This window comes from Dermacentor variabilis, chromosome 11, assembly GCF_050947875.1.
Source record: "Dermacentor variabilis isolate Ectoservices chromosome 11, ASM5094787v1, whole genome shotgun sequence".
NCBI classification, from domain to species: Eukaryota; Metazoa; Arthropoda; class Arachnida; order Ixodida; family Ixodidae; genus Dermacentor; species Dermacentor variabilis.
In genome coordinates, this window is record NC_134578.1 from 9414913 (window position 1) to 9436941 (window position 22029).

General features: G+C 51.1%; 1 protein-coding gene across 1 annotated transcript in view; it reads left to right on the forward strand.

The window, feature by feature from the left end:
* Positions 1–22029, forward strand: part of LOC142564284 (uncharacterized) — a 111913-nt gene that overhangs the window by 83668 nt on the left and 6216 nt on the right. The gene's annotated exons all lie outside the window — the stretch shown is intronic.

Consider the following 22029-nt stretch of genomic DNA (forward strand, 5'->3'; position numbering starts at 1 on the left):
CACAGATCGATCGCAAGTCCGCCAATTGAGAACAAAAAAGACGTGAAAGAAAAGAAAACATCCCAGAAGACGCCTCTCCGCATTACTCGCTCGCCGGATCAATTTCCGCCGCGCTATCAATCGAGTCCCTCCCCCCCTCCCTCAGCGTAATTAGAGATGCCTATCGGGTACCCCGTGCTGGGTGCCCCCCCCCCTCTCCCCCACGTCCGCTCTCCCGTCACGATTCTGGGCGAGCGTCGTCGTAGTCGTCGCGAGCTCGGCAGAGCGAAGGCGTCGCTTTCGCGAACCTCTTCATCCCTTACCGAAGCGCTCAATTTTCGATAGCGCGGAAAGCCTCTGCGCTATACAGCCTCATTAATCCCCCCCACAGGAGAAAACGATGGCAATCTGTCGGCGAGAGAAAGCCGACGCCCCGCGTGGAAGCAGGTGTCGGTGTTGTCACCATCCTTCGGAGGAGAATGGTTGGAAGTTGCGAGCATCCATGCGTGCGCTTTTGTGCCCCTCGTGTAGGTTAGGTTAGGTAACCTTGACGTTCCCTCTAGTTTAGGCCTTTCTCTCTTGCGTCTGGAGTATCGCTTGTCACGTGATTAATTAGCACGCCTAAGCGGTGCTGTCGCTGGAAGCGAAGTATCGGCTTGATTTCTTAAAGCGAAGATTACATTTTCATACGTCCCCGGGGCTCGACTCAATTTCGGTGCGGTTGGCTTTCTCGTCGAGAGTGTGTGGCGCGTTCGCCTATTGGGTCCGCCGGGTTTATGCGTCACGCTGACGTCAGAACGTGTTTAACCCCGAGCTCGATCGCTGAATAAGCACGAAATGGTGGGATTAGATGTTGAGGTCCGAACGAGGGTGCCCAGCACAAAGAGCCCAATGCTATACCGGTTGGGTCACAGACACGCGCGTGGCCCGAGAGAATATAACGACCTATACTATTCCTTACCTCCGGAAGTTGGCCTTCTGATGCACTTGGCGGGTGCAAGAGAACAACAACAATTCGTCTTCCATTGAACTTATTTGTATGTACTCGTGTCTCTTCTCTCTTATACCGTGTCGCGTCTTCTCGGCGCAATCTGCGCTAATCAAATTCAAAACAAGTTCGCCTCCAGTGTTGCGCTACGTAGTGACGCGTTCGCGGTATACCGCGTCGTGAACAAGGTCCCCAAGAGTCTCAGTACTTTGTACTGCGTTACGCGCGCGGATATCCTTCGAGCCGTCACAAGGCTTTCGGGAAAAAAAAGAAAGAAAATTCCGCCAGCTTCACGGAGAAGGCCAACTTTATCTCGCGTGCATGCATTATTTTCCCTGCGAGCACTGAAGCGCAGGACAGACAGGAAGGCCTCGAGCGAGAGGTGCGCGTGAAGAAAAAGTGCGTGCACAAACAAACGTGCTGCCGGACCGCGTACACATCGGGCGGGCGGAAATTCAAACAAAGGATTGAAGCGGCAGCAAACTCGCCGGGCCGGTTGTTGTGAAAGTGGAGAGGCGGCACACACCCGGCGGGCCGCTGCTGCTGCTGTGTGCGCTCGCCGATAATCGCCGTAATTCCGTGCACTGTTGCCGAGGCCTGCGCATACCGCCCGTCGTCCCCGTTGGGAAAAGAAACGAGCGAAACGATGAAGAGCCGTTTTTTTATTCGAACGCTAATGCATGTAACAGAAGTTCGATGCAGAAGGAGGAGGCCCCATATAGTCCAGGTGAATGCCGGGACCTCCTGTCAATAGCGTATGGAAAATAAGTACGCATAGTGTGCGGCAATGAACGAACAGGTGAAAAAATAATACAGAAAAATGAAATGAAATCGAGTTAAAGTTACACAACGGTAAAGTGATATACACTAGTATACATAGACACATATACACACGCGTACGCACAAGCAGACACACACCTCTTATAACTTCACTAATATTAAATTATAGTACTAAAGCGCAGCAAGTGCATTCCATATTACGCAAAGCGCGAAATACAAACAAATTGCCGAAACAAATTTTAGTTTCATGACATAAAAGTACTTTTAACGTTATTTTAAAGCTAGTGATGCGTCAGCAGTGTTATATCAAGTGGAGAAATATAGCAAAAAGAAAAAGATAAAAGAATTATATGCCGTTATTTGTTTTAAGTTTTGGTATAATTTGAGCGCGGCCTTGTGCGGTGACGGCGTTGACTATGAAACCGCCTTTGCTATACATGATAATGCACAAAGACACCCTTGGGGTGCAGTGAAAATATCTACAAATAAAATTGTCGCGCAGATATTGAAATACTTCTGATGCGACTTGCGCTGCATGTTTGAACAGTACGCGTCAAGAGTTTTAGCAAAGCTATAATTGGAATGTAGAGGGCTGGATGTTTGCTCCACGTGTCAGTCAGTCGTAATGTATACGTATAGCGTGCTCACTTTCAAAGTTTTTCCTGACGTTTCCCGTCAAGCACGTTTTTCAGTGGCTGGATAGGTTCTTTACAAGTATATGCTAGGCGGGAAGTCGCCAATGCTTTCATGTATCTGACGCTGCTGCACAGAGTTCTCACATGATGTCCACATTGTGTGAACTCGAAAAACTTACCAAAGAATTGACAGTTCTCTAGTGAGTGAGAAATTTATTCGGTTCCTTGCTGTGAACCGAACTGCCCGAATCAAAGTTCAGCTTGAAAATTCTTAATCCATTTTCTGGATGCACAGTTATCATGATTGTGAAGATGCAAGAGTATGGCGAAACTAAGTTTTCAATGGGCAGAACTCGATGGGTACTGATGGGGATATTTGCATGAGCGACACAATGTAGTTAAATCCCTACTTGCTTTCACGCAAATCGTCGTAACACGAATTGCTCCAAGGAATCATTAGATGCTCCACGGACTGGAAATGTTGCGATTATCCTTTGTCGTGATTATTGTGCATCCCCATTGCTGCTGTGCTTGATCTCACACCTCCGTAACCTTAGAGATGTTACAAAACAAACAATTCTTTGTTGTCGTTTTCAATATCAGCAATTAGCGTCATCATCATCAGCCTATTTATGTCCACTGCAGGACGAAGACCTCTCCATGCGATCTCCAATTACCCCTCTCCTTCGCCAACCGATTCCAACTAGCGCCTGCCAATTTATTCATTTCATCACCCCACCTAGTCCTCTGCCGTCCTCGACTGCGTTTCCCTTCTCTTGGTGCTCACTCTGTAACTCGAATGGTCCAGCGCTTATACATCCTACGCATTACATGGCCTTCCCAGCTCCATTTCTTTCTCTTAATGTCAATTAGAGTATCTGCTATCCCTGTTTGCTCTCTGATCCACACCGCTCTCTTCCTGTCTCTTAACGTTACGCCTGACATTCTTCGTTCCATCGCTCTTTGCGCGGTCTTTAACTTGTTCTCGAGCTTCTTTGTCAACCTCCAAATGTCTGCCCCATACGTTAGCACACGATCAGCAGTGACAACTGCCAACTTCCCCAAGGAAGCGGATTGTCAGTGACTTCGCCACTCGTCAGCCGGCAACACTGAGGCTACAGCTTTTTCAACTTCTGCACCGTTTTCTCATGAAACGCGGCGCATTTGGTCACGTGCATGTGTTCCGCGAGAAACCGTTATATAAACGCACGCGCGTGCGCGGACAAACAAGTGCGCGCGCTCGCGTGATCGGTTGCCGCTACGAAACCCAAAGCGGGCAGACCGGCGGCTTTTGCGACGCTGTGTCTCTGTGTCTCGCATGGGCATTGTGTGCGCTATAGACGTGCGGACACACGCGACTGGCTCGGCCGTGAACGGATCTCCTGACTGACCTCGCCCGCACGAATGCTGCCGCGCGCACTCGTTCTTGCGCAATGCGCGTATACGCCTAACGTTATAATAATGATTGATTAACGCGGTTGGCAGTCCCAATGCAACGCATGCGTAACGAGAGATGCTCGAGTCTCTTCCGAGCTCGCTGTGCCAACAGGACACTAGATCCTTCGATGAGGCTAAAATCCGGGATGCATGGCGTCACCTGTTAGCGGCGTAGCCAGCCATATCTTTTTTTTTTTTTTTTTCGGGAAAGGAAACGGGGGTGGTGGGCGGGGGTGGCTAGGCAGGCGGGTGTTGTCACACGTAGTTTTAAGCCACGCATCCTGATACGCAGAAATTGTTTCCAAGGGGAAGGGGATGCGCCTGGTGTGTCGTGCTTGCTAATTACTCAATCCTAATGCGAATTTGCAAATGTCTACGGGTCTTTTCTATCCATCTATAGTGTCCTGGAGGAATGTCGAGTTGCGAACGCACTTCCTGGGCATCAACGCCAGCGCGTCATTGGGCATGGGCCGAAAGAGGGCTTTCGTCACCTTGGTTGCGTTCGCGTGCGCAGTCCTTCGGTGTCGTTTTCAGATTAGAAGAGCACTTGGCAGCCGCAGGTGCCGCGTTCCAGACCTTACATGTGCTCATCAACCCAAGATCATTCGACACATTGACCCCGGCACTGCCCCTCTACCCGAGTTGACTGGACGGGGAGCTTTGGTTCGGGTCAACGGTCCTTCCCGGACAAGGGGGCTGCTGTGGTGCAGTGCAACTGAGATACTGCACTCAACACATAAACGACCACGTCGGTCGTGCAGGACATGAGTCTGACAGACCCCCGGATTGCCTTAACACAAAAGAGGTCAAGGCATACAACCGTGGAGACAACCAAAGCCAACCGCGACGCAGCGCGACCACACGGGGGTGCGCCACGGCGAGTTCCGGCTCTGGGTTCCACTGAGTCAAACAAAACCCCGTGGATTGACCGGCACACATGGCCAAGTCGATCGACCTTAGGAGCATGCATCATAACTTAATGGATAGCTTTCCACCTGACTCATCAAAAATCACCGCAGGACGAGCCCACATTTGGAGAAACTTCTTGTCTCCCAAGTGATGCCGCTCCCAGATAAGATGGAACTAGACCCCCTTCCGTGCTTTCGCAAGCACTTAGTGAAGGCCAGGCGCCCCTCTCCCCGCTCCCCCACCCCGCCCCCGAAAACCGCATCACAGCGTGCTAACCAAACTGCAAACTGTATGAGCACTCGACAAGAAGAAGCACGAACTGGGTTTATCGCCTGCTTAGGCAACGGGTGCAAGAACCGAACAGTCTGATATGGAACACCTGGGAGACTAAAAAAGACTAGCAGTCCGTTGGCGAACAGCTGCGAGAAGCAAAGACTGCATAAAGATATGAACCGAATCCTCACGACCGCCACAAAAAGGGCACACACTACAGATGACGGCAGGCACCCTCGCGCCAGGCGGTACACGAATCGTAGCTCGCCTGGAGTCGAGGAAACTGGCCGTAATGAGCGTCCGGCTTGGCCTGTGGATGGACAGATCGTACCTTTGGCAATGCAGGGGAGAGCTGGAGTGAGGATATCGACTAGTTCATGAACTGGAGCTGAAACTGCATCGATGCAGGGGTGAACCTTGCGGAGGCATGCCAGAGAATTGGCAGCCGCCACATAAATGGTGGACGGGGAACGTGAGCGAGGCACACAGTGGGAAAATGTGCGTTCGCGTGCGCAATCCTTCGGTGACCGCGTCCGCTGTGTGTCTCGCGAGAAAAGACACTACTCCTGCGAAGTTCGGCCTTCGGTGCCGTGCTTTTGTTGGCGCTTTGCAGCAAGGTCCTCTGCTTCGCGTGCATGTTTGTTCTCAACTGCGTGTGCCTCGCATTCCCCTGTTTTCCGAGAACGGAAACGTCCTTGCCGCTACCCGGGATCTTGCATACACAGACACCGTCTTCCCCGCTCCGTGGACGCCTGCTAATCTCTTCATTGTCCACCGCCACGCGGAAGCAGGCGCTACTGACAGCTCCTCTCCGAAGACACACACAACCTGCGAACAGGTACAGGGAGTTGAGGTGGGGGGGGGGGGCGAAATCTCCTGCGCGTAGGGCTCACTGGACATTTTCTCTTTTACTTTCTTCTACATATTGCAGTCCCGCGTAGGGGCGCGAGTACTGCGAGCTTGCTCTGCGCTCGTGCCACCACCCCGTCCCTGAAGAGAAATTCGTAGACAAACTCGTATTCTGGTTTGAAAGGATCGTCTGAGCGTGGGCTTTTCTGCGTCGTACCCGCCCAACACCACTCTGATGACCCGTCTCGCAGCGGTGACGCACCCCTGTCGGTGTCGCTTCGGCAGCTGTGTCCTCACCCCTTCTGAACGCGAGCCTTTGGGGTCGTAGGTCAAGTTGCGGTTTGGAAACGAGCGGTGGGGGAAGAAGACGTTTTGGAAATGTGGAAGGAAGGACTTAACAGTGATCGGGAGATCGCTTCGCAGATACGCAACGCTGGTATGCACGGTTCGTTCGCCCGTCTTCTGTCTCTTGTGGGACGATCCGTCCGTCGACGAGGGCGGGTATGGCCCCAGTGAAGACCTCGCCACACAAACAAGGCAACAAACAGCTAGTTTTTTGCCTTGTTTGTTTGGTTGTTTGCTGTTCCTCCAGCGGTGGGAAGGGTTTTTTTCCCCTTCTTTTCCGCTCTTCCACTGTTGGGCCGTCTCCCCGAGGCCGCGGGGAATTTGCGTGCGTTTCTGCAAGCTTTTCGTTCACCTCTCTGTATGTAAAAAAAAAAAGAAAGAGAGAGAGAGAGAGAGAGAGAGAGAGAAAACGAGAATGAAAGACACGGAGAACTGTAGCGGAGGCGACAATGCGATGGAAGGAGCGGTGACGTGCGCGACATGCTTTATCGAGTTTTGCTCGTTGGGGTGTTGTCTGTGGGCGGCCTGGAGACATGAGCGATGAGTTCAGTGTTCATAAAGGCTTTTGCGAGAATGGGTTTTTGGGCAATGGACCGATCGCTGGCCTTATTTGTTTTTAATATGGGTAATATAACGTTGGTTCATTGCCGCATTCATTATAATTTTCTCTCGCGAAGCAAATCTAGATAGTCGCGCCGGTCTTGTAGCCAAGGCGCACGGTCTTTCTCATCTGCAGAGACAACCGTGCATTTCGTCGTGCCTGTCTCTCTATCGAGTGTCCCGGGCATCGCAAGGGTCAGTGACCTTCGCGAGCGTGCCGGCAAGAGCTTTTTATGAATAATTGAATCATTTTCATTCGTTCCCGTCAGTTAAAGAATAGACTCCAGACAAAAGAAAGCTACAAAAATGTAGCTCGAGGACATCTGGGGCCTAGTAAACAATTACAAACATACGTAATACAGGGGTGACATGGAGGCACTATTCATGTCAGCACAGAATGACCAAATTACATTTGAACCATCAAGGACGCAAGCTGCAATATGAAACACTGATTGACGGAAAATCTATGACAAAATTAATCAGGGATCCTTGGCTTGCAGCAACTCTAAACGTGGTTGACGGTTGCGCATTTAGAACTTCTTGTAGGGTGTTCCTGTACGCGGTTTTTGATCGCCTGATAAGATTATTCCAATTGAGTACGAACGCTGTCTATTTAAACACGAGGACTGCATTCCTGACGCTGTACCCGAACCAATATTCGCGGTCAGATACGGGTTCTCGCGAACATTTCCATAGAAGAATGAGAGAATCCGCTTGGCGCCCCTCTCACACCTCAAATTTCTTTACACCATGCACGGATCACACCGCTGGACATCATGCGTGATTCCGCGTTCTTTTGGGTCGGTCATGCAGTATGAAAAAATAAAAACCGAAAAAAGAAAAACCAGAGGGATAAATCAGAGATAATTCTCTTATGTTATAGGAACCGCGATTTTTTTTTTTTTGAGGTACCCACATTTATCTCGTAAAGGTAAGCTGTTATACAGGCGCAGTAATTTTCTAAATCAATATCTTTGTCATCTGTTGTCTCCAGTTGGTTAGCTTTTCCGCACCATGTGGTTGATTGAGCCTGCCGTGTAGTTTTGTCTTTCGAGGTATCGGGTCTCTCACTGGGAGGCTTCCACGCGATTGCCTTACGTCTTAGCATCGGAATTTTGTTGGCTTTGTCTTCCCATGTTTCATTACGCTGTTCTAACCCATCCCGCGTTAATCTTTCCCATTGTATACTTGAAGAACCTCCAACTCCCTTGACCGTCACGAAGCTGACTGCCACCACCATTGCGCTCGTAATACAAACGTGCCCGATGGCTGCTGACTCGTACGGTTGCAGCGACGTCGATTCCTCTCCAATTCAACACTAACTCTGGTTTTGACAGACTTGTCCAACACGATTCGCTTTATCGCTCGTCTTCGAGTGTACGACGCTAGACGGCAACGGCTGGTTTACGCTTCGCCGTGCTCTTCGCATAGCCGGCTTCCAGCCTCTTCCGCATAGTCAGCCTCCCCCCTGCGCCTCGACTCGATTCGCGGCTTTTTCTGCTACAGCCGCGGCAAGCAGCAGCAGCAGCAGCATTCCTCGATCAGGTCAGCTGCCACTTTCGCCTCCCGAATAATGAAACGGGAAACAAAATAATGGAATCAAAAAACGCGGCTGGTCGCGAAGAAGCAAGAGAACGTAGGCGTTCGAGGCAACCGACCGGGCAGCGGAGCGGGGCCGCAGGAACTATTTTCTTTTCCGGATGCCCATGACAGCCGAGGCTGCGGCGAGGAAAGCGCCATTGTTCGAGGCATCGCGCGCGGCCGCTCGGCTCGCAGCCTGCGCAGGCTGCTGTCGGGCGCCGATGCTTCGGCGACGTCTCGCGATATCGGGCATGCCAGTATCTTAGGAGAGGCACGTCTCGGTCCAGTGAAAAGGAGGCCATAGGCCTTATCCCCCCTCCTCCTCCTCCACCCTCTCTCGAGCGAAAGGAAAAGAGAGAAGCTTCGGAGCGGCCGCCGTGGCTGATGGACATGTTCCTCCGCGGTGGCCGGGCACGTCAGCCCCTGCATAGCGCAGCACGCATGCACCGCGTGTGACGTAACGGGAGAAGGAGGCTTGCATCCCTTCCGTTCGTGGTCCGGCCGTCTGGTGAGAGATTTTGCGGATACAATGCGGAACCAATGGAGAAACAAAAATAAAGAGAAACGTGCACTTAGTTCTTTTTTTTTTTTTTCTGACCGACAAAGTGTGCCTCGACATTCTAGACGCGCGGGGGAGGGGGGCTACTTTCTAAAGCAGAAAGGGGTGATTAGAAACGCCGTAGTCAGGGTCTCAGGATTAATAATGTGTTTGTTTATCGTGCGCCGGAAGCTAGGTATGCCTGCGTTTTTAGCGTCCCCGTTTATTAATTATCGGTCGCCGTGGATGGAATCGTACCGGTGACCTCTTGCCTGCGACAGAGAAACGTCATTGCCACAGAGCCACCGCGCAGATTAGGACTCGCTGTGTTACGTCTGTTTATTTGTTTGTGAGATTCTGACAACGCTTCTGCGCAAGGGCTCTATATATAAGGTTATTGGTTCATGTCCGTCATTTGACACTTCTATAATAAAATCTTACTGCTCAGAGTGAAGAATAAGGCGTTTGCAATGATATGTATTTCTCGTGCTAGTAATGTCCGCCTCTTCGAATAATCAAGCTCAAGGCCAAGAATTATGCTAACCGCCAGAGACCATTTTTTAAAAGTACCATAAAACTTAAAAATGATCACCCTGTATTCCTTGGTATACCGATCGTACCGCGGTATATATGAAATGAAATAGATTTAGGCGTAACCGTCTCCGCCGCTCTTTTAATGCGTCCCACTTTAAGCTTTCCTTGGCCTCTGTATAGCACCGAGATCGACGCCGTATCTACATATTGAAGCGTGCCGTATCGTGCGCCCAAATTCTGTGCCTTCTCGAAATTATCGGTGTCACATGTCGTGGGAGGGAGGGTTCCACGCCACACTGGCACAGTCAAGGACGGGCTGCACGTAATCTTTATACAGCAGTTCTCGTGCGGACTGACTGAATCCACGCGAGAACTATACTGTATAAAGCTTGCATCGCGCAGGGCGGCGTCTTTTCGTGATATCCCCGATTTTCACATGACACTCGGCTGCAGCGACGTGCGGCGGCAGCAGCGGGTTTCGTACCTCCGCAAGAACTCTGTCCGGCGGGAATGTATACCATTAGAGACTGGACCTGCGGTCCCGATTGGTGTGCAACTCTTCCGGCTTTGCGTTCTGAGATAACACTGTGTAGCAGCCACGAGCTCGCTGTAGAACCGAGCACCCCTCTCGCAAAAAAAGAAAAAAAGAAAGAGACGCGTCGCTGCACGCGGCGCGATTTCCATCTCGCACGAGTCCATACGCTGTTCGCCCGAGGGACGCCTCGTACACCTCGACCGACCCGTGGTTGATGGATGCCCGCGGAGCCACCCAGTCTTTTCTGGTCGCCGCAGCCTTGCCGCTCTTGCGAGAGCTATAGTCGCAGCCCTCGTATGCACGGTCGGCCGTGCCGGCGGTGCCTCACTCTTCCCAGCATTCGAAGACACGGTGATCCATTTCCTCGGCCCTGTTTCTTCACCGTCCTACCTTCCTTCTTAACAGCGCGTGCTGAAGAGGAACAACAAGAAGAAGAAGAACGACCACGAACCACTCGGTAGTCTCCTTGTCCCCTTTTCCCCCCTTATTTTATTTGAAATTTTCCTCCATCGTCGCTCAGGGTGCTCGGCACCAGCTTTTAATTGCACGTTTTTGTTTTTTTATTTTGCCCCTCTCTTCGTTGGCGGTGCGAAAAGAAAAAGAAAAAGGGCCCTTGCTTCTTCCGCAGTTTTTCCTCGGCCGAAGAGACCATGTCGTCATAGGCCGCGCTTCGTTTTTCTTTTTTTTTTTTCAAGTACAAGTTGCGTGCATTTGAGCGGACTCGGCTAGGCGACGTCTCGTCCATCCCAGAGAGGCCACACGTTCGAATGTTGCACCTGCCGCATGGTCGCAGCGCGTTCCTCAGTCTTTCAGTTTGCGCTAGCTCGGAGTAGTTTTGCACCGGTGCATTTTTTCTCCTTCTAGTTACAGCTGTCTCGTGCAGCGCCGACAGCAGAAACCAAGATCGCAACTTAATAAAAAACAACTACCTTGTTGCATCTAGGAAAACCTTTCCATCGCCGCGCTGTTCATTTTTTCTGCTCGGGGAACGGGTTGACTCTGCTCACGACTACGGGCAGGCTGCAGATTTCCTTGTTTCCTAGAAATTTGGCGCGAGTGCTGCTTTGCATTCACCCGTCCTGTCTGCTTCTAGTCTGTGTCCGTGTCACTTCGCGCTACAATCCAAGATCACTCACCCGCGTTACATTGAGCACAACACGAAGCAAAGGTACGTACGACTTAAAGGGACACTAAAGCGAAACAATAAATAAGTTTAAACTAATGAAGCATTGTTTGAGAACCCTGCGGGCAGTCATTCCAAAAAAAAATGTTTGATTATTCGATGAGAAAATTAAGGTCCAAGTATCAGTATTTGAATTTCGCGCCGAAACGCCAGCGCCGGTACGTCAGCGTGACGTCAGGGATTCCAAAGTATGTTTTCGCATTTAGGCCGCGTTGCCTGAATAAAGGTTCCCGAAACTTGCCATGTTTAATATTTGGTTCCTTTAGAACACAATGTAGTCAATCTGTACCGCTATATATAATCAGTAGGCCCTAGAAGATGCCATCAAAATCCAAGACGTCACAGCCCCCAGGTGCGGGAACTTAAGTAGGCGTCGCCACCCGTATTTCGTTCTTGCGCTTTTTGTGGCTTGCCAAACGTCTTATCGCTCTAAGAGTGGTGTTTTTGGTGTTGTAGAACGGTAATTTACTGATGCAGAAGAAATCATTTTTCACTTTAGTGTCCCTTTAAGTTACTATTGTGACGTCAGCAGAGTAAGGGCCAAAGTTCTATAGGGAGCTTTGAAGTTTGTGGAACGAATTCTACGGAACGCCACAGTCTCTTGGTGCAGAAAAAACTCAAGCAGAATGTGCATTATGCGCAGTGTCTCTGATTCTGCACTTTGAATGCGCAAAGTCGCTTGCACTCGTTACTTCTAGAACTCTGGATTATAGAAGGTCACAGCAAGCATCGGGGTCAGGCAGATACGCCTCTATACGAACGCATTGCAGCAGTCACTTTACGCTTCTCACTACACACTAACAAATTTTTACAACCTTAAGGGCTTATCTCTTTTATAATCGTCATAAATCTTCGTTGCACTTCCTTCGTTCAAGCGTCTGCACGCTGATATACGCTCGCGCCGTTCGCCACCTAAAAATGCTTGAGGCGCAGCATTTTAATAGAAATACAGGCGAGATAGATGACGATTATTGTTGATTAACAAGATAACTTCCAAAGGCTGCAACATTTTCTTGTGCATACGCTCGGATTGAAGGTGGGACATTGCAGTTCTCTTCGCTCTTTGTACAGACCTTCTCCGAGGAAGCATATGAGCCTGGTTACGTATTGACGCATGTGTCAGACTGAGCATGTCTTACTACTCTGGATTAAGTTACATGACGCTTATAGACCTTGCCAACAGTCTAAAAGGGTATAAAATAGCAAGACTAGATCAGTTTACTCTGGTGCGGTGTATTTTTTTCTTTGAAACTCAAATCTTCGTTAATTTTTGTGAAATATTCTTTTATTAGCGGATAAAACGAAGGGGACAGCTTCTATTTTTCAAATTACGTGCCTGGACCGTAGTGCCGGCACGTAAAAGTTACGTCACGGACTTCCGAAGGTATGTTACCATGTTGTTTAGAACGCAATCCTTGTTTTCGGGAAACTTATTAACTTGTCCCGAACGGACACTTTTGAAAATCTATGCCGTCACGAATAGCTAGAATACGAGAGATTCAAGGTGTGGTGTCTCCACCCGTTCGTCGTCGTTACACGTCTTCTGCTTTACTGTAACTCTGCTCACGGTAAGACTGACGCTTCTGTAGTATCCCAGGAGCCTAATTTACCAATCCAACTTAGCTCAATATTGCCGTCTAGCGTTTCCATTCAATATCCACGCTCAAATTTGGTCCGGCGGTTCCTTCTTCTTCAACGACATCGGCGCGTAAGGCCAGCTGGTTCCCGGGGCACGTACGCGGGGAGGCCTTCGCACGCTGTCTGCCTGCCGGCCACGTTGAATGCCTCGGGCCGCCTCATCTGCATAGCGGGCTCACGGCGACCGCAGCCATGAGAAAGTGGCCCCGGCAGCACGCGCCCGTGCTATCGCCTTGGCATTGTTCGCCCCGCGTACGCACACGCGATACTCGCATCGGACGCATTCCGCTAACTGCCCCCTCGTAGATGTGCTGCCGCAGATTACTGCGTCTGTGCCCGGTTGTGTATCCTTTTCACCGTTGGCGCCCGAGCTGTGTGTACTTTTTCCGGTGGAGCCAGCTGTGCGGGACAACTCAACTGCCGCGTCCAATGGGCGGTGTATAGACCTGTGCCAGCCTTAGAAGACTTTACTTTGACAATCTGTACCGAAATGGTATAGACGTCTTCTTCGCTATTTTTCTTTTTCTTCTGTGCACTGTACCTTGTTCGTACATGGCCTGCTGCAGAGTTACGCTTTACACTTTTCGTCGATTAATGTTTCCTCGAACAACCGACTCAGAAATATTTGGACCGCCAAACGAAATACACACATAAGGACTTTGGCTACAGACCGTGTACTGATAGGGAGGGACAAGTCTATAACAAGGGGAAGCGGTCTGCGACAGAATTCTGTATAGGCAATGTGTAAAATGTGACAGCTCATTTGCGTAACGGCTGATTTCACTGACAGATATGTTTTGAGGTCTACCCCACAGTGGTTAAAAAAGATACCGTGCTAGAAGTGCTCAACTGAGACATGACATTTCTCTCACAGAAGTAAGTTTGACACAACAGAGGTCTCTGATAGAAACGCGAGTGAACGCGAAAAGACGCGCTCGTATGTTTTTACCACGGGGCGCTTAGGGATAAATAAATAATAATTATTATTTTTATTATGAGGATAAAACAATCGGGGGCAATGGGCGAAGCGGGGAAGTGCGCAGAATGCCCGTTATCTGCTTGTCCTTGCAGCTAGTACTGTGCAGGTTCGTACGCGTCGTAAGGCCATCGCTTAAATCGCGTTGACAAGACGCGCAAGAGGTTGCTTCGCGGAAGTCACGTCGACCGAACAGTGAAGTTTGCACACACACCACGAAGAAGTGCTGTCCTTTTGTTCGCGCGTGATGTATGCGTCTCCGCCGGGAGAATTAAAGGTGGGAGAGAGAGGGGAGTTAGGCAAATGCGCTACCCTGACCTCTCCGCAACTGCAGTAGACCCACAGCGTGCGCCGGTGAAACCGCTACCGTACGGCGTTTCTGGAAAACGTCCATCCACGCTGTGTAGGGCCCAATGTGCCGGCAGCGGAGTCATGGACCGCGGTGCGACTCGAATGCCAAAGCGAACGAACCACCGACTGGAATTATCATAAGTGATGAACTGTGCTGCCGAATGCTAGTGCACGCGTCCCGCAGCGGCTAATAATTGCCGCAGCGCCGTCCGCACGACGACCGCCCAGCGGCGAGCATGTGCAGCGGCGGAGGCCCGAATGCGGACTGTTCTGCCATAGCAATGAGCTCTCTGTCTCATTGAATTCCGTAATTAGTGGATGAACTGCGTCTGAATGCAGAACCACGCGTGCTGTGCCTTGCGTCGTCGTCGTCGTGTGCAGTAGGGCTCTTTCCTGCCGCTGCTGCTGCTGCTGCTTTGAGGCCGCACGCGCGAAGAATAGCCGTGTGCACGCGGCGTGGCTAGGTTTGGCTTGGCTTGGCTCCTGGCGGCGGGTTCGGTTCCGGACCCGCCCCCAGTCACGGATCGCTCGTCACTTGTCGCCGGTTTTCTTTCTTTTTCTTCTTCCTTTTTTTTTTCGGGTTCGTCGTGCGGACTTTCGGCGCCTTTAGGGGCTGCATAGATTTTCTTTGTTTGTTATCTCGCTCGTGTTTCTTTTTCTTTCCTTCCCGCTTTGACTGCAGTTTCGGATCACCGCGAAGTAGGCCATGCATCGCGTAGTGCAATGCGAGATAATCATCCTGACTTCATGGGTGTAGCTCAGCAAAAGCTGGGCTTGTGGCTGATCCATAAGGCGACTTGTGTTATCGGATGCTATAATTGAAAAGGAAGTTACCCTCCTTATGCAAAAACCGGGAGGCAAGGTCTCGGCACGGACAAGTGGACATAACGACAGACGTCATTGTGCCTCAGTTCCTTTCCTTTTCTTTCCTTTTTGTCGCGCCCCGTTAGGCCATGCTCGATTATCATATGCGCATTGTATGCACTCTTAGAAAGAATTTGAAGCCTCCAAATATTATCTCGTCCTCCGTCAATATTCGTCATAAATCTAGCGCACATTTTCTTTGTTCGACACTGCGCTCCCGGTGCATTCAGGTCACGAACGGCATGTGCGCATTAGTACATTTCTCACAGGCGGGCAGCGAGCGCAGTGTTAAATAAAAGAAAGCGTACTCAAGACTTACGGCAATTCCTCCTGAGAGAACACGCTGGATAGCTAGAGTTATAGGAAGAAGATGAAAGAAGCACAGTTTCGGTATTGGGCGTATGCAGTTCCGCTATTTCTCAGCTCCGTTTCATTACCAACGCGTTTAATACGGGTGTCACACGACCACTTTCGATCGCGATCAAACCTGATCTGGATCGAAATTCTCGACCGCAGTTGGTCCTCTCGCGCAGCTTGCGCAAAGGAGCCAATCGCGACCGAGAAATTCGATCCGGATCGATAGGGCTTGATCGCGTTCACAAGTGCGCCGTGCGGCACCCGTATTGTATACGTGATGGACATCGATGCAGGACTGTTAAGCGGGCACAGTGCTCTGTCAAACTACGTGCCTCTAGTCCCGGCGTTCTCTCAAGTGCACGAGGAATCAATTCATAAAATAAAATCTTCGTTCTTCGAGTATGAGTCACCGTCCTCAGCCACTCGTGGTCATGCAGCAGGCTTTCTCCTTCCAGTTGCCGATTTATTTTTCACCTTTTCGTGTTGTTTCGCTGTCTCCACGGTGTGCGTATACTTTGGTGGTTTCTTTTCAAATTTTATTTTTTTTTAACTTTCTCCAGCCCAGCCCCACGTGGCATGCCCGTTAGTCCGTTCCCGCGGCCTCGGCCTCTGCGACAACGGCAGCTGCAGGCGAGCTGGCCTGTGCAGGAGAGAAAGAGGGAAGGGGGGGGGGGGACGATCGTGTCCCGATGTCCTACATATCTCGCGCGAGGTGACCGAAGCGTTGTTGCGGCGACCGACTGGCGCGGCTCGCGAGAGAGCGACAAATTGCCGCCGGAGCCGTCGAGGCATTGTTCCGATTAGGCCCGCCGACAGTCGACAAGCCGCACCGCCGGCCGCTGCGTCCTGCTCCTTTCGCCCGTCGTCGCCTCTCTGCCGTGGTTCTTTTTTTCCCGCGTTGGCCTTGTGGTTCGATAGGATACGACGAGAATTTCTGTTGCGGTTTCGTTTTCCGAACTACGGGTGTATAGTCGCCGCGTTTCTACTGTCTCGATTGTGTTGGTCACTTGCACTGGCGTATCGTTGCCCTTCTCGGTCGACCCCTTGAGTCTGCCTATTGGTATCTTTCTCTTATTTTTTTTCAGAAAACTGTATTTAGTCAGTGCGACGACGTCGCCGGCTGCAGTTTCTCAATGTAGCTGTATTCTGCTGGCCAGGTGCGAACGAGGTCGTGTGTTCGATTCGCGGACTCGCCATTTGCATTCCCGTGGAGGCTGGACGCAAGAACTGCTCCTCTACTTCGGTTTTGGTACACGTTAGAGAACCTAATGGGTGGTCAAGGTTTGTCCGGGGGCCTCCAGTATGGCGCCACTCGTAACCCAAGTTTTGCTTCGGAGTGTTGAATCTATCAATCAATAGATCGATTGATCAGTGTCAGATTTCTCAACACGCGTATTTCACTGTCAACCGTTCAATAAATCAATTAATCAGTTAATGGATGTCAGATCTCCCAGCATATTTATTTCACTGTCCAGAACCTCAGACCTTGACAGGGCGTCGAGTCGATTATGTTCTCGCTTCCGGCTGGGTGCTTGACTCACATGCAAAACGCTTTCTCGCAAAGAAGCTCCGGAGTAGGAAAAAAAAAAAAAAGAAGGAAGAGCGAACTGTCAAGGCGTGCACGCGAGGATTCTCTACTTCCTCTTCACTCTAAGCCGGAGAGAGAGAGAGAGAGAGAGAGAGAGAGACGACTCAAGCGGTAGGAGTGTCGGCTTATGTATGCTATGAGATAGATAGATAGATAGATAGATAGATAGATAGATAGATAGATAGATAGATAGATAGATAGATAGATAGATAATAATATTTGGGGTTTTACGTGCCAAAACCACTTTCTGATTATGAGGCACGCCGTAGTGGAGGACTCCGGAAATTTTGACCACCTGGGGTTCTTTAACGTGCACCTAAATCTAAGCACACGGGTGTTTTCGCATTTCGCCCCCATCGATATGCGGCCGCCGTGGCCGGGATTCGATCCCGCGACCTCGTGCTCAGCAGCCCAACACCATAGCCACTGAGCAACCACGGCGGGTGATAGATAGATAGATAGATACTGCGCGAAGACTCGCGGTGGATGGCAGTGGTGATTACAGCAGCGCCACCATTCTCTTCTACGCCCCCAGCGCTGATTCTGGGCAGGTGAAAAGACGAAGCATGACTGTGGGAGGAGGAGGAGGCATCGAGGTTCGCGGTTCTCCTCTGCTTGTCCATTTTTTTTTTTTTAGTGAAGGGGGAGGAAGGGAGGAACAAACCCGGGCGGGTGGCGTGGCCGTGTGTGTCTTGCGGCACACGCACATCCCGTTCTAAGGCCCGCCGGGCTGCAAAGTAGGCAGGTTGCAGACAGGCTGCTGTTCCTCGCGCTTTCCGGTGCGACCGTCGGGCTCTTCCATCTCCGCCATAACACCCCCCCCCCCCCTCCCTCTTTACTGTTCACAACCGACCACTCCCCTCAAGGCTGGTTTCCTTTCTTCCTTCTTTTACCTGCGAAGCAGGCACTAACGAGTCAAGCATCAGATGAAAAACGAAAATTGTAAATAAAGAAAGCCGGCAACGAAAACTCGGCGCCAGGGATGTTTTTATTTTACCCCAGTTCTCCAGTTTTGCTTTTGTCCCGACCAAAGGAACGGTATGATGGAGAGTGGCGGTCTTCGCTGCAGTGTAGTTGTGTGTAGCTGTGTTTCATATTCTCCTTAATTTACGTTTATTTTATGGCGCTACTACACACACGCCCATATATAGGAGCGTTCGCGGTGTGCCTTTGGTTTATAACGTCGGCCCTGCTACGTCATTGGGCCAGCGCGCGCGAGCGAGGGGGCCTGGTGGAGTAGACGGCTTGTAGGTGATGTTTTTACTGTTCTTGTTTTTTTGCGACTTTGTTTAAGTCGAGTCCGAAGCATAGAGAAGAGCTCGCGAGCATTGCTTTTGCAGTACCTGTTGGAATAGGTTATCTGAATCGTCAAAATGTTCCTCGTTTATGCAACATTGAACTTGCCGGCCTTAAGGTTGGAAGGAGAGTATATATGTTCATGGGAAAATGGTTCTGCCGTTATATGAAGTGCTGAAAAGTACAAATATGTCACGTTATGAAAGCGATGCTCTCGTAAAGCAGAAATACACCAGCTGGCGAATCTTCCAATTCTACGCGCGTTTAGTTGGCAAGTGATCTCACGTATTCGATCTTGCACATGTCAGGCTTGTATAACTGGAGAGACGTGTTTCGTAACATTAAAATATTTCTTTCTTTCTTTCAGTTTTTCTCAGTGTGCGATTCATGCACACTACACATGCAAGATTGAATATCGCAGCAGCCGTAGAGCTATGTACCGAAAGCCGCGATTTTTGAAATATCGGGGACGCTTCAAACCTTTTTCTTTTTTTTCGTGCCCGTGTAATTCTTCGAACTGTCCGATAGGGCGCGAGAACGAACGCTTTCGTGTCGATGACTTCTATCCAGTATGACAATGTTCATGCTGTGTTAATGCAGTATGCCGTCAGTGTTTATGGCGTTTGATGTTATAGTGACGGTCAGCCGCACGGTTCCCGCTTTCATAACGACCGTTTAGAGCCAAACTCGTCTTGTTCGCACGCCCCTACTACGTGCCGACGTATAGCTTCACGTAATACAAAACAGCAGCGAACAGAAAAACCTTCTTAATACCATCGCCAATTGAATGTTCACGCAGAGCGTCAGCTTCCAAGCGCGGCTGTACGGAAGACAAATCGGGTAAGAGTGTCCGTGCCTTCGGACGCTTGCAGGCAGACTCGCACGAATTCTTTCTCAGGCTCCATCCCGCAGGTGGTCAGTCCGTGCTCACACAACTGACTCAAACTCGTACTGCAATACGTATACTGCGCGCATGCGCGAGGCCGTTCGGTCTCGCTGACGGGTTGTCGGTGTCTCGCGCGGGTGGCACGAGGTGCTCCATCACGTGCCCTCTGGGGGGTCGGGCCCGATCACCCGCCGCATTCGCACCCGTGCCCGTTTCGGGTCGGAATGGATTGACGAAGCGCGGAGCGCGTTGTGTGTATAACGTGCGTGCAGCCCTGCAGCCTCCGAGACCTCCCCCGTCATTCACACCGCTCGATGGCAACGGATCTCGCGGCGCCGCCGCGAAGAGTGCAGAAGGGCGCCGTATCGGGGCCGCCATTGTTCGCCCTCGTTTCCTGCTTTGCGGTGAAGAGCGAGGTGGTAGCGCCGCCATGTTGCGTGCGAAAGGCAAACGGCTCCGGAAACAACCCCAACACACGCGGCGTGTCGTTGTGTGGCCCTTGAGACAAGATGGGAGGCGAGAGTTTTCGTTTTTTGTGGTCGCCGCTCGTCGGGCGAAATAATTGGAAACGTCCGTGCACCTTTTTGATGCAGGATCTCCGTGGCTCGCACGCTTCCTTTTATTCTTTTTTTTTTCGCATTGTGGCATCCCAGACTCCTTCCGCTTGTGTGTAACTAGGCGATGCGATGGGGCGTCCATATCGTGCAATACTTTCCAATGGAAAAACTCTGCCGTTATTGTCACTACGAAATCACAATACCATTATCCAATGCTGTGGCTCAGTGGGGCTTCTTTTTTTTTTCTATGCAACTGTAAGAAAGCGCTTGTGTAAAAAACAGAATTACACGTGGCAACCCCCTATGCGGCAGCACCAATGCTGCAAAGTCAATTTATGTTCCTCGAATGAAATTTATGTTCCGCAGCCTTACACTCACAATCACACTCGCAGCCGACCACTGCGATAGAGGGCGGACGAAGCAGCGTGTGAAGACCTCCGAGGAAGACACAAGGAGGAAGGCTCCCCTGAAGAATCCGCCCCAGCCACAGAAGAACACAGTTACTAGAGCTCAATAAAGTTTCGCTCACTCACCCTTAAAACAAAAAAAAAAAAATGTGCAAATTGGTTTATAATGCACACCCTTGTACCATTTTTGGTCGTAAGGATGTGAAGTCACCGATTTTCACCCTTTCTCGCTTTTAAGGCCGTAAATTGTTTAACAGCGCAGGGAGCCCACATTCGCTACGTGTGTGATGGCTCGCGGACCGGCGATGTCTTCTTTCGCTCATTGTTCCACCTACGACGACGTCGCAAGCGCTGTCTTCGATTGTGCCGTCACCTTCCATGCCAAACCTTTCATCATCGCTGGACGTACGCTCGCTCCTTGGTGCTTCTGCGCTTCCACGTCGCCGTTGCGACCATAACGGTGTCTTGCATTCCTGCAGAGACTGCAGCGTTGTTTTCGCGTAAGGCCTGCCCCAACGTCTTCTTCTGTGCGTCTTCCTGTTCCCCCCTTTCTTACCGCACTCCAGATAGGGCGGTGGTGAATGGACCCGCCTCGGCAAGTGCAGGGTCCGAGACATCGAAGGCGGCTTTCGGGTGCACGGCGGCTTAGAACCAATGTGGGGGTGATGGGGTGTATTGCAGTGAAGCCAGAAAAAGAAGGAACACTCGCAAGAGCTCGGAGACCAACGAGTCTAGAAGCAAGGGCGAATAAGAGGGTGTCCAGAAGGATTTCAGGCAGAGCTCTATACCTGGCCAAGATGTGAAAAAAAAAAGAAAAGCGTGCAAGTTTTCGACCGAAGATGACGGGCATTTCCCGAAAGGCTCTCCCGCGGCTGCCGCCTCCGATGCCTCCGCCGAGACCGAAGGTGGAAGAAGCGCCACGCGGCGTTCCCGCCCCCGAGAGACAGTTCAACTCGCGGGCCGGGACCGACGTTTCGGTGCGCCATGCCGCCGACAGAGGGAGGTAAAAAAAAAAAAGAGCGACCCCCGCCTCCCTGCGCTCTCAGAAGGCGGTTCTTTGTGCTGCCTCACCGTGGCAGGCGGCGATCTGCGCTCTTCGTCTGGCAGCGGCTTCTTGCACGGCTGTGCGGCGGCGTGCGTCGGTCGGCGCCTGTGTCTTCTACGGCGCCCGCAGTAAAGGACTAGCGGGCAACGCGTATGTGTACATTGCGCGCCTGTCTTTTCGGCCGGGCAAGCCTGCCCGGCCGCCAGCGCGGGCCTTTCTAACAATAGTGTTTCCGGGGGCTTCGGCACAGCTGAGGCGGGGTTGGGGGCAGTAGCACCCCCTTTTTACTCCCCTGGACCTCGAAGAAGTGTGTGCCGAACCTGCGTGGTGCTTCTTCGAGGCGCCGCAAAACAATGACGCGCGCGTTCTGTCTCAGTACCATTGACGTATGTGCGTGCGTGTGACGTATGTGCGGTGCACCGCGCATAAAGCACGAGCACTTTGGCGGTTCGCAATGACGCGGCCGGTACACTTGAGGGCGGCGGCATGTTGGAGATCGAAGTGAAGCCGCAGCTTCTTGCTCGGTTCTCGTGTGCAGGCTGTGCGCGTTCTTGGCACAAATGAGTACAATGCTCTTATTTTGCGAGCCTGTTTGACTCGGTACTTCAGTGACGCATCGCTGGTTTGTTATCTCATGTCACGGACAAGTTTGATGGCCGACTGACTGGTAGAGTTCACCTTGTTTTTCTCTTTGCGGGACAGTATGAGCGTTTTTACTTCGGGGCGTTTTCTTCTATCTCTGTTAATCGGAGAAGGAAAATGAAAGAACAAGCAGAGCAAACTTTTATTTCGCACGCGTCGTTCAGCAGGTGTCGATCCTAATCTTACTACTCAAGAGGAAAGCCTCTGAACTAGTCTTGCCACAGCGCAACCTACGGTAGAAAACGCTCGGGGTGAA